Genomic DNA, 18,097 nt, shown 5'->3' on the forward strand with positions numbered 1-18,097 from the left:
GAAGTGCTCAAAACTTGAAAAACCTGACATCCTGTATAGAGACCCAGGAAATGACATGACAAGGCAAATCCCAGGGAATAAAACTCATTTGTAAATCACACAGATCTCAAAGGCTGAAATTTCTTCTCTTCATGTTTCAAAAAAAATTCCAGAGATCAAAGGAACAGGTGCAGGTAGAAATATATATAAAAATACTGAGCAGCTCTCCTAACAAATAAGGATAGCTACATTCAGTCACCTCTCATGAGTGTCCAAACTCAGGCCACGGGCTGTACCTGCCCACTGTGCTTTAAAAGGTCTAGGAACAGGAAAATCACCATCCAAATTTCCCCTCACTCCACACACCCATTCGCCATGAGATGACTAACAATGTCTGTGGGGTCGCGTTTACTCTACCTGCACCGAGCTGGTACCAGGCTGTAGGCAAAACTGTTGTCTTAGAATTCCTCCAGTCCCTACAGCTGTCTTAGAGGCATTTCCCAGCTTAAAACCCCAGCTGACTTAACTCTCCAGGCCTCTGAAACATGCTTAGAAAGGGCTCCCTCCAGACCTCCATAAACTCAGCTTTGTGAAGTCACCCTATTGCTGATCAGACTCACTGCTCCAACTTTCTGAAAACAGAAGGCATAAAGGTGAATACAACATAAGAAAGGAGTTTACATCTGGTCCTGCAGTCTTTCCATATAGTCTATGAAGTCCTATGAGTCCTCCAGCCCCATGCCCTGGCAGACCCACTTGATGTTGTCATCACTGTCAAACAGGATGGAGTTGGTGTACAGGCTCCCATCCTCAGGGAGGATGGTGGTGTAGAAAGTAAACCTGACCCTCTTCCTCTTCGGGCCAGAAGAGTTTACAGGTTCATTTTTCATCTCTTTCTCATAGACATAGTCAGAAGGTCTGAGCAGCTGACTATGGAAGGGCTTCTGGGAACCTCCATTCAGCAGGAAGTTCCTCTCCTCGAACTGCAGCCCCCTGTCTATCATGGTCGTGCACTCCTCCGAGGGGAGCATGACATCCACTGGGTTCTCCAAAAGCTCCACCTTGTTCCCAAGCCAGACCCAGTCGTGGGAGTGGAGGATGTTGCCCTGCTCGCTCACCGCAAGCCTTTTGTGTCTGTACTTCCAGGCAAACGCCACACAGTTGATCAGGAAGACCAGGATGGCCAGGCAGAAGACGCAAAGCAGGGCATACATGCCGGTCTCAAAGTCCATCAAGCCCCTGGAGGCCACTGTAAGGTCATTAGGGTTACTGAATTCTGGAAACTTCCCCTGGGTGGGGAAGCTGGTGAAGGTGTCTGCACCACCACTCTTGAGTAGCTTCTTGTCCTTCCCCTCCCCAGGCAGTTGCAGGATTGTGCTCCTGTTGGTCCTGTCCTCTGGGCCAGCAGGGCCCCCACGCTGGAGCCACTCATGGACTGCTCGCTCCTGGCTCCCTTCCCACTCTATGGAGTTGCGGTGATCTTTGTATTTCCGGTTCATGCCCTCAATGTCATTGCTACCTCCTCAGTGCTCCTCCTTGATACCTGGTGCAAACCTGACCTTGACACTTTCTTTACCCACAGCAAGAACACTCTTCCTCTTGGTCTTCTGGCAAGGCTCTCTGATCATCATCTCCAACTTTATCAGGGGCCCTTGTCCTTCGGCCTCTGCAACCACAACCGGCCACTGGGACTGCAAGTTTGGCTGGACAGACACCACCATTTCATCCAATGATGAGACAGTTATGGAAAAATTCTTGGCATCATAAATGTTTAAAGGTGTCACGGAGCCATCACTGAACAAAATTCAAGAACTGACTATGGCTTCCTGAGGGAAACGAAATCAAAGCATGATCAGCTCCTTTCAAATAAGATTTCCTATATAAACGCTTTTAAGTATATGTAGAAAAAAATCTTCCATTTTATACTTTACCAGTTCTTGTCATGCCTTGAACTGGCATCAATAATCTGCAGGAGCTCCACTGGTATGAGAAATAAATAATAAGCTTTCATGAATGCACTAAAGTGTAAATTAATTTACTGCATGCCATACCAAAGAATTTGACTTTGACCTTTCTAAAAACGCTTTGAAAGATCAGGCAATTTATCTGAATCAATTTTAGGTGCAACTACTCAGGCTACTGCTAAAGATAATATCACTTTGAACCTACTTTATTAGGAAGCCAATGCTGATGAAGCAAAACGCACTCTGGTAAATTTCTTGGTAAACGATGGATTATGAAGTTGGACTGCTTGAACGGCCCAGTGCCTCAGTTATCTTTATAAATGATTTGCAACAACCAGGCACAGTGATGCACACCTATAATCCGAGCCAACCAGGAGGTTGAGGCGGGAGGATCATGAGTTCAGGGCCAGTCTCAGCAACTTAGCAAGATGCAGTATCAAAATTACCCATTTGGTTTGGCCAAGGTAAAAAAACATGGCCCTCAGCTCACAGTTCAACAGCAGACTATGACTATCACAGGTTATCTATCCTGCTGGAGAACAAATGGTGGAGGAAATAAGCCTCTGTCTCTACATGCTTTCCTAGACCCAATGTGCTGGGAGAGATGCAGGGAGCAGCTCCAAGAACAGCAAGGGGCTGCGAGACCCTGCTGACCCTCTGTGTAGCACAAAATGACCTGGAGAGGAGCTGACCATGGACCAGGGCACAGGCCTCCAGGCTCTCACCTGCTGTGGGGACTGGAGGACATCCTGGGCAGCCACTGTAGAGACGATGACCCTTCAGTCCACCCTGTGAGGCTGCAGGGAGAGAGACAAGCCAGCCACCAGCTGCACGCCCAGCTCCACGATGGTGACGCGGTCATCCAGGACAATCACTGTCTTCTCAGCCAGGATGGAGTCAAAGAGAGGTGAGAGGACCTGGGGAGTAAGTGAGAAAGTGCGGTCTTTGCCCACGTGACAATTTCAAGTCCTGGAGCTGGCAGGGTCTCAGGAGACTCTGCACTGCTCTATAGAGCACACACAGGAAGACTGCTTACGTAGGTATCCTTTCATTGTCCGATTAAACTTAGCACTTGAAGGAGTTTTATAAAGGTCACCTTAATCCACTTCCTTTCTTGGGATTTATGCCATGATAACAACAGTGTATTTTCTGAGATAAGCTTGTTTTAAGTTAGAAGCAATAACTCAAATTGCCTGCCTTGGTACTCAGCACTCAAAGAGTAGCGCTTTCCCAACAACCGACAGTCAGGCTTTGAAAGCAGTGGCCTGTGGTCCACTCTTTTGAAGGAAATGGTGCTCAGCCCTCTTCTCCTGCTCACATCCCTTCCAATGGGCAGGTTAAATGCCTATCATGGGACAATATGATCTCTGTGTGGACCACTGTGGGATAACTGGATGAACAGTTAAAGTGGGACAGGGAATAGTCATGTCCTAAGGAGCCGTTCCTACCACTCTACTATCTAATGTGCAACCATGGGAGACTGAAACCGGGACAGGAATATGGCAAAGGCACAATTTCTAGAACAGTCCCCCTAAATGTTGACCTTAACCTTCAAACACAATGAAAAAGCACTCTACAATCACACTGTTATATGGCATAGCTGGCTCTAAAACAAGGGTCTCCCAAATTATACAGGAACTCTTAACAGCAGAATGCATTCTCCAGCTGGTAGCAGGAGAATTCAGACTCTAAGTGTGAGAAGGACTGAATCCAGCCATTACTCATGAGAGAGGGACCATGTGAGAAGGAATGGAGGGGTCCTCTTAGAGGACAGGGCAACACCTGGCTGACAGTAAGGAAACTGTGACCTCAGTGCTATAACTATAAGAGAGCTAAGTTATTCCAAGAAACTGAATAAGATTAAAAGCCAATGAGTTTCCAAAACTTCAAGATTAAGGGCCAAGCCCAGCCAGCACCTGGATCTCAGCCTTTGGAACCCTGAGCATGGAACCAGCCCACCCACCAGGACTGTGTACCCACAAAATATAACTTAATAAATTGCTGTTGTCTTGAAATGTTAAATTGGTGGTAATATATTACACAGAAATAGACACGAATATAGAATGTTACATATTTAATTCAACTTTGTCAAAAATTAACTTTGGCAACACCTAAAATAAGATATAATTAACTATGAGCAGTAACATTTTAAATTTGAGAAAATAAAACAAGATGTGACTTTTTCTTTTTTAATCTTGCCAAAATCAGTTAGAAATTATTTTACTATTAGTATGATGAAAATAGAGAGCTTTGAACTGTGGATTCTTTGTGATTTATAGCCAAATAGATGCTTTAAAAAATCTTTGTCTACTGTTAAAGGTATAATATAGCTAAATGGTTAAATGTTAAGGTTGAGGAGAAATTTGCTTTCAGAGATTCTACCACCTCCTAGTACAGAATAAAAAAAATAAAAAATAAAAAAAAAACAGTGTCATATCGGGAAAAGGGTGACTTACACTATGTGTTTCATTTAGCTTTCTCTGGTAAAAACATATCAGGCATTTTTCTCAACCCTCTCAGAAAATACAAAATATGTTTAGGTTATTAAAATTGGTGAATACTCTATTGCTTCTCATGATTCTGTCACAGGCAGACTCCGTATCTGCAGATTTGCACAATCACCCTCACACATGTGCACACCCCCCCATGGCAGCATTTGCCTGCATAATCATCAGGTAGTGGTGTTGGAGAGGTGGCAAAACATGAACCCCCTGTACCTGAACAGTGGTGATTCCTGGCTCCCGACCAACCAGGGTCCTGCCATCCTGTAACTGCCGACCAACCAGGGTCCTGCCATCCTGTAACTGGGCGACTCTGGTCTCCTCCACCTTCATGAACTCTGTCACAAGGTCAGTGATGTCAAACTGCCAGTCTGGGCCCAACATGTAGGTCAGCTGACCCAAGTCAGATGACTTGGTCACAAACTGGGTGAGGACATGCACCAGGACATGCTGGTACTGCAGGGAGCAGCCTCGCCCCTTCTTCTCCTCATCCTCCTCCTCTTCGCTTTCCCGGGTGGGCCTGAACACAAACAGACCACAACAGAGTAAGGGTTCTTGTTGGGAATGAGTGTCATGTGCCCCTGGTTTAGAGTCCAGGTGATGGCACAGAGTGAAATAAAGTGGCTTTTCTCAGGCCAAATCTATTCATCCATTGATTCACTCAACTTTCAGCAGTTAATTTATTCAATACCTTTTCAGAAGTCACCGTGAGCCACACAAGCTCCTTCACACTTAGAAGGTGGACAGCAAGTGCACCCTGGCTTCCCTTGTCCACTGCCACAGGAGACTCCAGACCAGACAGGCAGAAATGGAGCCTCTGCTCTTTGCCTTCTGGAAACTGGGCATCAAAATACAATTCCCCATGTGGGAATGAAACAAGACGATGGCTTCTGAAGCAGAAATGCGAGGTCCTGAGACAGAGGAGCTATCTGGATTCCTGCTTGCACTCCCTGTTTGGCCTTGAGCCAGGTGCTCTGCTCTCCCATGGGCTCAGGTATCTCATGCTGGAAATGAAAATAAGAATGGATGCCTGTTCCTCCCCTCTGGAAGTATAAAGATCCAGGTCCAAGGACATCAAGGTGTGAAGACCCTGGGAAAGCCCCTTAGGAACTGCAAAGATAAACCAGGAGCCAGTGGGCTGGGCCTGCTCTCATATCCCACTCCTCACTGGTCTGGGCCAGTGGACTCCACAGAAGCAGCTTCCTCCTGCTTAGGCCCTTGGGGTGCCAGAGCGCTCTCCCCTGGCATATCTTGCCCTCACCCACAAGTACTGCTCTGGGAGAAAAGCTGCTCATGTTACTGGTAAAACTTGTGAGTGGATCTCTCCTTTCCCAATTGCTGGCTTCTGCTTTCCTTCCCCAAGGCTCTGGCTTTTCCTCCAATCCTGGCACATACTCTTCATCTGTCCACAGCACACCCTGAGAAATCTTCTGGTTCTGCAATTCCAGAACCTTCCCCTAAAGAAGAACCTCTCCTGTGGCCTCATAGGAGAGGACTTTGATTCATGGCTGTTGCCTAGTCTGCAACCACCAGTGAGGAGGAATACATCAGGGGATAAAATGACAGTAACTCCTATGTACTTTTGTTACAACTACTATGGGCCTAGTCTCCCCACGATGACAGCTGACTTTACAACAGCCACACGTTTAACTCATTCATTCCTCACAAAACCTGAAGACTGAAGTTGGACTGCTATTCTGATCATGTGGATAAGAAAGGGGCCTCATAACTGATCATGTGCAGAGGCAGGGCCAAGCCCAATCTGGTTGTCCCTGCGTACGTCCTCACTGGCTCTACAACTAACCTCATCTTTACTGTGGCTGTGACAAAAGGCTCACAGTGGTTAACATGTGTGTTACAGTTTAGATCTGAGGCATTCCCAAAAGTTCATGTACGGAACTATGAAAGAATGTTCAGAGGTGAAAAAAATCAGATTATGAGACCTATGACCTATTAATCCACTGATATGTATTAACTGGTGGTAACTGTAGGCAGTGGGGTATAGTTGTAAGAGGCAGGTCACTGGGAGTAGGCTTTAGGGGTTTATATTTTGTCCCTGCTGAGTGTGGTGCTCTCTCTACTTCCTGATTAGCACATCCTGAGCTGCTTTCTTCCTCCCTGCCCTTCTGACATGATGGTCTGCCTCACCTCTGGCCCAGAGCTATGGAGTATGCTGACCATGGACTGAAACTCTGATACCATGAGCTGAAATACACTTGTAATTCTCTATGTTGTTCTTGTCAGGTCTTCTAATCTCAGTGATGCAAACTGACTAAAACATGTGACAACTGCTAACTAGCAGGCTTGCATCCAGTTCTGTTTGATTTCTGAAATATGTGCTATTCACAATAGGTCAATCTGCCTCCTTGAGCCAGCACTATGGCTTCCTTTCTCTTTAGGAGACCATGGCGCTTCGCCCACCTAAGCCTCACTGCGCCTCCACTTATTGGCTAGGAAGAGGCACGTGGTACAACCCTGGCCAATGCCGAGTGAGAAGCCCTCTAGGGATTCCTGGAAAGGGCTCCTTCACCAGACACTCCGGAAGTGACTCATCCTTCCACTAGATGTTGTCTCATGGAAATGCAGGAGGATTGCCCCAGGCTCCAAGAACCTCCTGGGAGCTGGCCAGGGCCTGGTGCTGTGAGCTGGGAAGAATGGAAGGAACCCAGGTACTGCCTGGGCCTTGACCCAGAGAGGCTGCTGGACCAGCTCTGCCGGAAGGGCAGACTTGAAGACCTTCACCGTTGTGAAAACCATGTTCATGGTCACCACTAAGATCATGCCAAAGACCCCAGCTCAAGGGTCACTGCTCAGAGGGGCTCCCTTTAGGCTTGTCCACTAAAAACTTCCTGTACCCTTCTGGTGTCCCTCTCCATCTGTTACTCCACATTCCTCTAATTTGCTGTGCGTGCCCCTGAGTACACACTACACGATTTCCTTATGCTTGGAATTGTTGCATGATTTACATTACGTAGATTGCTCTGTTATGCTACATCATTTCCTTCTCAGCAGCTATTCTTGGAATGCTCCTGGTTGATTCTTATCCCTGGACTCCACCTGAAGGTAATCTGCCTGTGGACCTGTCTCCTCTTCACTCCTCTGGCACAGTGCAGGGCGCTTAGAAAGCATTCAATAAGTAAATGCTGAATGTGTGACCAGGTCACAACCAGTTCTTCTGGGACCTGTTCCTCCCAGGCATCACCAAAAGCAGTGAGTGTCTTGGTGAAAGGGAAACAGGGGCACTTAAATGAGGTCTCATGCTGATGGCATAAAGAAAAATGAAAATAATTTCAAAGGTCATTAGTGAAAACACAGTGGGAAGAAACAAAGTAGGTAAGAAAACACAAAGCTGTTACGTTTATGACCTTGGAGTCCCAGAAGTCAATTTGACCTTTTTATTAGGAACTGAGATCCTTATATATGAAATTACACAGAGTACGTGTATTGGGGCAGACGAATTTTAGGAGATAAATGATGAGACATTTATGATGAGATAAAAATCAGAGTCAGATTTCCATCATTTTTCTAAATGATACCTTCAAGGCTGTCTGAGCCCCAAGAGGAACGTTGAAAACCAAATGCTATCAATCCCAATATAAGAAGAACTGAGGATAGGATTGGAAACAGACAACATGTGTCACATTAATCTATAAGCATGTGTAAAATCGCTTGTAAATGTCATCTTAGGAAACTTGCCTTTAGAGGTTAATATTTTTTTCTGTAAAATTACACTTTTGCAACTATGTTAGTCATGAATAAAAGAGACCAAAGGGGACTCTCCAGATGTAAAGATATCTCCTTGTGGATCTTCTAAGACATAATTTCCTTCATTTTCTATTTAGGAAAACAGCAGGAATTTCATCTGCATTACCAGTCCTCTGTGTTTGCCAAATTGTAGACCCATTGGTTAGAGATGGGAGACAGTACATTAAACCTCTTCCTTAGGACACCTCCCCCAACCCAAGAACTGTGCCTTAAACCTCTTCCTTAGGACACCTCCCCAAACCCAAGAACTGTGCCACTAAGTTAGATGAAAAGAATACTACAGAATCAGGTAGTATGTTGCTCACAAAATTCACAGAATATATTGGAATTTTATACCAAAAGAGACAAAAAGAAAAACCTAGTCAGTTGAAATCTGAACCAAAAACTTTGTATATACTACTGTTTAGCAAAGTATACTCTAAGGTACAATAGATCCCAAACTATTTAATTTACCTTGATTTTTTGCCAAAAAATAAAAAGGAATAATAGTAGCTATCATGTGTTTTTTATTACATAACAATTATTTTCAGAGATTTACTTAGAATCATACCAATTAGACTCTCCAAATATTCTGTATATGAGGTGTTTTGTCCCTATGTTACAGATAAGAAAACTGAGGCCCAGTTTAGGTTGCTTCTCCAATGATCACAACGGGCAGATGCAGAGTGTTGGTTCACACTGTGGTCTGTGTCAGAGGCCTCCTAGGTACAGTGTGTTGCTGCCTTGCTGCACCCCACACAATGAAAATGTGGCCTTGCCTCCAGAGGACCATAGGCTGATGGGAAAAGGCAAGACCTAAATGCACACATGGGGACCTTTAACCAAACTTGCTGAGATATAATTTATATTTAATATGGTGCATATGTTTAAAGGGTACAGTCCTATGAATTTGATGCTGTATATACCTATGAACCCACCCTCCACTCAGATTATTCCTGTCACCCTGAATGCCTCTTTTCCATCCATCACTCCCTGAGTTCCTGGCTCTGTGTAACTGCTGATGAGCTTTCTGCACTGGAGAATCACGTGTGCACTCTGTGCTTACGAGATGCCCAGATCTTGCTGGCTGCATTCGGTCCATCCAAACAACAAGAAGGGGCTGCTGCTCACCTTAATTTGAGGTGCCCATGACATCTCCTGCCCAAAGAGACTCTCTGTCCCTCATCCCCCACCACTGGACCACCTCTATAGAGGAAAAAAAAGGAAGAAACAAAAAAGCTACCCAAATTGCATTCAGCAAAGCTTAATTCTACCTTTTTAAACAAGTACTACCAAAATGGTGCCCCTTATCAAGACTATGCCAACAACCAAGGCCCAAGGTTAGGATTTGGTGCAAAGCTTAGCATATACTTGTCTATGGGATGTCTTTATTTAAGCACTTTATCCCTTCACAGGGAATATTTAAAATGCACTACCAATATAGGTTTATATGAGAGTCCCCTACTTCACATGCATCTCACCGTGCCTGGAAAGACAGTGTCCACCTGCAGAGCCCAGCAGCACATGGTGCTGATAGCATCCTGCACAGTTGTGACCAGGGCCCTGGGCTTCTGGGGAGCATCTCTGCAGCATAAATGCCACGTGCCATATTCACAGGTGCAGGGGCCACGAGCTTAAGTCTTCAGGGTGGGTATATAGATCAGCCACATAAAAGACAAATATTTTGCAGGATTCTGAATCATAGTCTCAGAAAAAGAGGACTATTTAAGGATAGAATTATTTGTGTTTTTCAAACTTGTTTTGAAACTACTTTTGTGGGGGAGGGATTGAAGATTTAACCCAGGAGTGCTCAACTACTGAGCCACCTCCCTAGCTCTTTTTTTTTATGTTTTGAGATGGGTCTTGCCAAATTGACAAGGCTACCCTTGAACTTGTGGTCTTCCTGCTTCTGCCTCCCAAGCCACTGGGATTACAGATGTGTGCCATGACAACTAACTGAAAGTTGTTTTGTGGTTTTTTTTTTTTTAAGAAAAGAAACTTTTGCAAAAAGAATAGTGTGAACTGTTAACTTGTAAAAATCAGAAGCTAAGAATTTTTATCTCTGAAATTTTAGGAAAAGGGGAAAAGTAGCCTCATAACCCCTACTCCAGGACATAGGAAGGCCCAGGCTAGACACCTGGAAGGGCCAAGAGAAGTCTGGACACCCACGTTCACACTCAAATTGAAGATTTCCGGGGAGGTCCAGGAAAACAAACCCCAACCTAGGTCAGAGAGGAAAGTCTGGTGTTTGAGCAGGCTGGATGGCCCAGTCAGTCATCAGAATCCACCCCTTAATTGACTCTGAGCCCTTTCTGGCATGGGAAGTGCTGGTTGAATCCTGGATATAATCCTGGTTCTGGCTTGTCTGAGAAGGAGCCCCTGGGGTGAAACTACAAGGATTCTTGCTGTAAATGACTTGCACTCCTCCTACAAATCCCTGGAGACACAGCTCCAACACCACATGCTCCCAGAAGTTACTATGGCCTGTCAGCCCTCACTCTCCTGTCCCCATTTCACTTTGCACACACATGTAAAGGAACATTTCTAAATCATGACCATTGAGGCTAAGGGTCAGGCCCAAACCATCTATGCAGCTGTAGCACCTGGCAGCACAGTGCGTGTTTGTAAAGTAACAAGATTAAAGGAGACTTAAATTCCTGTGAGGTTTGAGCCAATGGCTTCTCAGGCCAAGTCTCCCAAAGTTTGGTTGTCTGTATGGTGTGGTCACCCGCTCTGCCACGGCTCCACATCATAAACAACTTGATTTTCCACTGGGAAAGACAGCCAGTGAGGCTTTGAAGTGAGAGCAGGAGGAAGTCTGCTGGTGACCCATACCCTCAACCTCCCAATCCCTCCAAGGATCCCAGAAGGAAGTGACTTGCTGTAGGTTCATAACTTTCACGGGCAGCTTGCTCCTATCTCCCCAGCTAACTCAGTTTGGGAATGACCAGTAATAGTTCAGTTCTGCCCACCCAGTTTGGCCCCCAGCAGGCAGGTGTCTGTGAGGGGTGGGCTCCTTGCACTAAATGCATCATTTCCTGAGGTACTTTAGAAACAATCCAATTGCTATTTGTTTTACGTCCTACCAAGTCTCATGTTCTGTACCAGAATGGCACATGTGCCAGGCTTGAAGGAACGCTGAAGCAACATCTATAGATGGATTTGCAAGGCCACAATTTGAGTTTCAGACAGCTTAGCAGAGACTTCAAGTACTAGACAGCAGAAGAGCACACTGAGCCCACTGTCCTACCAGAAAGCTCTGAGCATGATCAGGGCTGTGCTCTCTGAGGAGCAGCAGGAGCCCCACACAGGAGGGAAGAGAGGCCCTAATTACAGGTCCTAAATAAACAAACAAGCAGACAACAACAAAGCCTGGATTAGGGCTCCCTCAAGTGTATCACCCCAAACAGCAGGTTTTCAGTAACAACAAGAAAAACCACAAGACATGAAAAGAAGCATGTCTTAGCTGAGACTGCCACCTATTGGGAAACTTCAGCCTCATTGTTTTCCTAATCATTCTGGAGGGTGAGAAACTTGAGACCACAGTGCTCGCACACATGGGGACTGCAGGGGTGGAAAGAGTGTTGTTCCCAGCATGCCCAGCCCTGTCTTCCACTATGTGCACACCTTCCTCCCAAGGCTGGGCCTTGGGGCATGCAGAGAGGAGAGGAGGGTCTCTCCTCTTCCTCTGCTGGAGGGAATGAGCTCCATCATGAAGATCCCACCTGTATGACTTCATCTAAACCTAATTATGCCCCAGAGCGCACCTCCAAATATCATCACATTGGAGGTTAGGGTGTCACCACATAGATTCGATGGAAGGATTCAAACATACAGTCCACAGTAAACAGAAAACTGTCACCTACCCACAGAGGGAAAGGCAGGTGCCAGAAACTTCCTATGAGAGCTCATATGTCGATCTTAGCTAAGATTTAAAAATACGTAAAATATATATCATACAATATATAAACATATATATTGCATATTATAAATAATACATATAAAATATCATATATTTTTAAATAATAAAAGGATAGTAATATGACAATGTCATAACAAGTAGAAAATATCAGAAAGCAAAATTATTTTTTGGAAAAAAAATTCCAGAGATTAAAAAAAGCACAAAAATTGAAACAAAAAATCTTTTAGAGATGATCAAAATTAGGATGAGGTGGACAGAAAGAAGCGGCCAAGCTGAGAGATTGATAGAGATTATACCCCAAAGAACAAAGGAAAAGACGATGAGTAAAGTGAACACAGCATAAGAGAAACACTGAGCTCACCCACAGACATGGACCCGGATGCTAGATGAGGGGAAGGGGTGGAGCAGGAAGTGTTGAGGAAATAATGAATAAAACTATCCAAACCTGATGAAAACACCACACATCCAAGAACTCCACAACAAGCAGGGTAAACACTGAGACAGTCACATTCAGACACATCTCAGTAAAAATTTTGAAAGACAAAGAGAAAATAATACAAACATCAAAAGAACAGTTATTCATTATACACAAAGGAAACTCAAATTAACATCTGACTTATCAGACATAATGGAACTGGAGGCTGAGGAACACCATCCAAAAGGTTCAAAAGGGACTGTCAATCAAGAATCCTATAGGCAGCAAGATTATTTCAAAATGAATGCAAAATAAATACATTCCTGAAAGTTCTTCAAGCTGAGAGCAAGTTAGCTATATGGTACTTTGAATCTACGTTAAAAATACTATTGAAAGTAATAGCCTAATTATAAAAGACAGTATAAATGCGTATTTGTTTTCCTACTTTAAACTGATTTTAAAAGCAGTTATCTCAAGCAGTATGTATATAATTGTACTGTTGGGCCCAAACCATGTAGAAATGTAATATGGTGAACAATAACAGGATAAAGGAGGTAGGCAGGAGCAAAGCTGCACGGAGTGGGAGTCTGACACCAAAGGCTAGAGCCACAGAAACAAACCAAAGGAGCAAGCCAAGATGGTAAATAAGGAAGTTAATTTTAAAATTATCTAATTATGGACTGCTCTCCTGCTCTAAGCTTCTATATGAGTCATAAATTACATGGTAGTAACAATGCACTGGTATGCTTATGACATATTTAATATGCACAATAATAATATCACAAAGAGGGATAAGAGTTATACCAAAGTAATCCTTCTGTATCTCAAAGGAATTATTACTACAAAATTCTCAAGTTGATCTGGTTAGATGTGTACGGAATTCCTGTAGCAACTACTAAGAAATTAACCCTAAAGTAGTTTATAAAATCATTAAAAGAATTAAAATATCACACTAGAAAGTGTTCAGCTGGTGCAAAAGAAATTGGTAAAAGTGGAAGAGAGAAAAACAATAGGAAAATAATACGCAAAAAGTTTACAGAAGAGGTGATCAAATATATCAATAGAATGTTCCTGTGAGTTGGTTTGAAAGCCCAACAGAGAGAGATCATCAGACATGACCGAAACAAGAGGTCCCACTATGTGATGCCTGCAGCAGAGGCACCTATGTCCAGAGATGAACCAGGTGGAGGGGAAAAGGGCAAAGGAAGGAGCTCTGTACACACCACTCTACAAAGCCTACAGCAGCTATCAATTGGAGACAAGTCGATTCTGACAAGAAAGGACATTGTTATTAGTAAAACTGTCATGATATTAGGAAGAAATAGCAATTATAAACATTAGATCTGAATTAGTGAAACTGATCATAGAAAACCATAGAGAAATACACACAGAAAAGAATTGGTACATTTAAAAAAACAAAATAGACATTAGGTGGGCTGGGGTGGTGGTTCAGTGGTAGAATGCTTGTCTAGCATGTGTGAGGCCTTGGGTTCAATTCTCAGCACCACACATAAATAAATAAAAATAAAGGTCCATTGACAACTAATAATTAAAAATAGACATTTAGTTAGGCTGACAAAGGAAAAGGGAAAGAATACCTAAATAACTAAAACCAGGAGTGAAAGAGAGAACATTATTACGACATTTAAAGAAAGATAAAGGGCTATAGATGGACACTATGAATGGTTGTGTGCTAACAAATAAGAAAACCTAGAGAAAATGGACAAGTTCCTCCAGCTGACTCTGGGAGGAATCTAAAACCTGAACAGTCCTGTGACAAGTACAGGTGGTACTGGTGATCACAGGAAGAAAAGCCCAGGCCCAGGTGGCATCTCAGCTAATTCACCAAATGTTTAAAGAACCGACACCAACCTTTGGCAAACTCTTTCAAATAATACAAGAGAAAATCTTTCCCGATTCATTTCATGGGGCCACTTTTAGCCGGATACCAAAACCAAAGAAAAGTAAAAGTATTCAAGAAAATAGTCAACCGGATCCAGGAATATATAGCAACCTATATGAAGACTGTGAACCATGGCCAGGTCAGATTTGTCAGAAATGCAGGACTGGAGTGACATCAGAAAACTGAGGGAGTGCCCCATACCAATAAGGAACAGAAGCTCACCAGCATCTCAGTAAAAAAAAAAAAAAAAAAAAAAAAAAAAAAAAAAGGCACTTGACAAAACCTAAAAGCAACTATGACAGGGATGACAAGCTAGGGACAGAAGGGGCTTCCTGGCCCAGATGAGGAGCACCTGCCAAAACCCACAGCTAACATTAAACTTTGTGGTGACCTTGGCCACAGTAACACACAACACAGGATGCTGGTTTTTTGGGGCCACCCTCCTGCCTCGTGATTGGTTCAGTGCTAGCCAATGGCATGAGAAGGCATTTGCTGAGGGCTTCTGGGAAATGAGCTTCCCCTGCCTTCCTGTGACCTCCAAGAGTTCCTGCTGCTCTGTCTGTGGTCCTGGGTCCTGGGGCAGGACCAGCAGCAGCGGGCTTTTGACCAAGTGGTGAGAAGCCACCTGGGCAGGGGAGAGAGCCATGGAGAAGCCTCTTCCTGAGGGCAGAGGTGGAGGTGTGTGAGGCCAGCAAGTCCTCTGCCTTTGTCCCCAGTTTGCACACCTTGAAGGGAATCAGCACCGACCTCGAAGCTTGTCTTGCCTGGAAAGTGCTTGGGCAGTGGAGGGCTCAGTGACAACTAGGCATTCTGACCACGTGAGTGAGGACACACAAGTTACAAGGCACAGGCTCCACTGAGAAGAGAAGGGCGGGGGTGGATCATACTAAGGTGGGAAAGTGGCAGAGCCTCAGCTGCAACCAGGAAACGTCCAGGCCAGTCTCTCTGCCTCTCGGCTTCTTAGCTGCCCCTTCTCACTCTGTGGCGGGACTGGCCCTGTCCTTCCAGGCACTGGCAGACACTTTATGGGGACCTTACCTGATAGAGTGAAGCCCAGGCTGACTACTTCAAGTCCTGGGAGGGCGAGTGCGCTGGGCCCTGCTCAGGGGGCAAGCGGCCCATAGGCTTGCTCCTCAGGGATGGGCCATGCAGGGTAGACATGGCGAGCAGCCGGCCCACAAGTGCAAGGAGAAGTGAGGGAAGCAAGTACCAGGAAGAAAGGGGGAAAGATAATATCACCTTGGGCAGATGCCCACAGGTGTCTCCTGTGTTGGTCTAATTAAGTGAACATGGTTGGCACACTGGCCGCTTCCTCATCAAGGGTGATCGATACCATGTTCACGGGAGCCAAGGACCACCCAAGCAGCGTTTCCCACTGTGTCATCTGTAGGCCAAACTGTGCTCTCCCTTGAGTGGCTGACCACCTCTCCCCGCCCCTCAAACAGATCTGCACATGTGCCTTTGTCCTTATGGTCCAAGGGGGTTAGAAGGCATGACAGGCTCAGGAGCATCTGTCACAGAGCCTCTCTCCTGTGACCTGGTTATGAGCTCATGAGACCACAGTCGTGATTCAGGGAGCAAGCTTGCCCCCCAAGAGCCAGGCATGACATTCCACAGTGCTCTTCCCTGTTCATGGCACCCACTTCAGAGAGGGGACCTTGCCTCCTCTGGGGGAGGGTGCTCCTGGGAGATGTCCCCTCACATCACCAGTTCCTGGCAAGATGAAAACCCTGCCCCATAAGCACCTGATCAGATGTTTGATACTTTGTCCTTTCACAGAATGATGTGGGACATGGGACAGCAAATATGCAAACACCAACAATAAATAAGTCAGCACATAAACATCACAATGTCAACCAGAGCTAAAGGTATGTGTGACAATAAGGAGATGGCAGAGAGAGACTGGACAGGACTGGGCAGGGGTGAAGGAAAGTGTGGACCACGAGAATGGCAAGGTCCTCTTCACCCTAAATCCGCTCAGCCTCGTTGCCCCATCTCTCGCTGGTCTGAACCATTCCAGGGTTCTTATTGAAGAAATGAAGGGGATTCTTCAAGGACCCTTTCTCCCTTTCACTCATCCCTCTCTCTGTTGCCAAAATCACCTCATTTTCAGTTAATTTCTAAAATTCTCACTTAACGTCCTCCATCGATGACAGGATAGAGCCCCCTGCTCTTTGCCATGGCTGGAGTGGCCACCCCGACCTAGCCCCCACCTGCCTCCCAGGCTCATGGTCATCTGGTCTCCTACTCCCCTGCATCTCTGCATTTGGTGCCTTCTCCTGCCAAGAGGACCTGGCTGTTCTCAGTCTACCTGGTAAAGCCCTCTGTCACCATCGAGAACAAAGGTAAGCTTCCCCCTGCTCACAAGGAGGCTCAAGCCTCTGTCTGAGCTTTCTTGTCCCCCACACGTGAGTGCTGAGGAGAGCCATTGGTAACTTAGAATATTGCCTGTATTTTCAGATTTCCCAGACTCATCAGTTAGGTCTGGAAACACATTTGAATTTCTAATTTCTAAAATAAAAATGTTTGCAGAGGGGCTCTTGTCTTGTTGATGTACCCAGCAACCCTAGCCCCTTCCTTTTCCTAAGATCCTGCCTGCAAGATGAGCAGGTGACCAGGCATGCCCATCCGGCTCCCTGAGGATGCCCGCACCACTTGGCCCCCAATCCCACCCCAGCCCGATTCCCACAACTGGCCCCAGCACAAAGCTGAGGAGTTGGATCATTCTCAACCGGCCAGGACACTGCCTCAAAAGTTTTGAACAAAGAGGGTGAAAGTTTCTTCTCCTCCCTCCTTACAAGGCTATACAGATGTGACCTGAGCCTACAACAGCTGTGGACAAGCTGCTCTGGGAGGAGAAAGTCCATGCATGGTAACAAGAACAGAAAGCGTAGTGAGCAACTCTGTTCTCTGGCAGCTGCCATCACCAAGACCCAGGCCTCCCACTGTCTGCTGGGACACCAACACACTCCTCTACTGGGGGAACTAAGTTGGACCTAGCCACTCGGAGCCACAGTCCTGATTAACACTCCTTTGCCTCCACCTCCCAAGACACAGAGCTGAGCTCCTTCTCAGGAGACAGTGGACCAGGCCACCCCACAGCATGCCTACCAAGGCAGAGCATGCATCTCAAAGGAAGCTTTTCACGGACTCTTCTCCTGCACTGTTTTGTTTCTATTCTTATAGATGTGACTCTTGGTTAGCTCCATGCCCATCTGCCCTGACTCACTGAGAAGATTCTGTACAGAATCCCGCTCAGGCAGGCTGCGGGTGGCTGCCTGTTGGCAGCCTCAGAAGGGCATCCTCCTGCCAGGACACCACAGCTGTGCTCTGCTGTCGATAGGCCTGGGCCCTGAACTGTCATGGGTTGGGGATGGTCATCGATTTATTAATAATCCATGTTCTGGATTTCAATGACCAGGTGTCACCTCCGAGTCCAGCCTCAGGGAATTCCACCTCAATATCAGTGGCCCTCCCTATGCCACCAAGCTGTGCAGCCACAAGCTCTCTCCACCCAGCAGACCAGTGGCCCGGGATCCATGCAGGACTGCAGTCTGCTCACTCCGTGCTGCCGACATCTCTATCTAGGGCTCTGACTCACTCAGTACCCTTCACCACCCTTCACCACGACATCCTCCAGCCTCACCTGTGCCCTCCCACACCCTGCAC

The 18,097-nt window shown here is 45.8% G+C and overlaps 1 pseudogene; it reads right to left on the reverse strand.

The window, feature by feature from the left end:
- Nucleotides 1-398: 398 nt before the first annotated feature.
- LOC101960977 (transmembrane protein 132B-like) overlaps nt 399-18,097 on the reverse strand; it is a 30,596-nt pseudogene continuing 12,897 nt past the window's right edge.

Source organism: Ictidomys tridecemlineatus, chromosome 1 (genome assembly GCF_052094955.1).
Source record: "Ictidomys tridecemlineatus isolate mIctTri1 chromosome 1, mIctTri1.hap1, whole genome shotgun sequence".
In the NCBI taxonomy this organism is placed as follows: Eukaryota; Metazoa; Chordata; class Mammalia; order Rodentia; family Sciuridae; genus Ictidomys; species Ictidomys tridecemlineatus.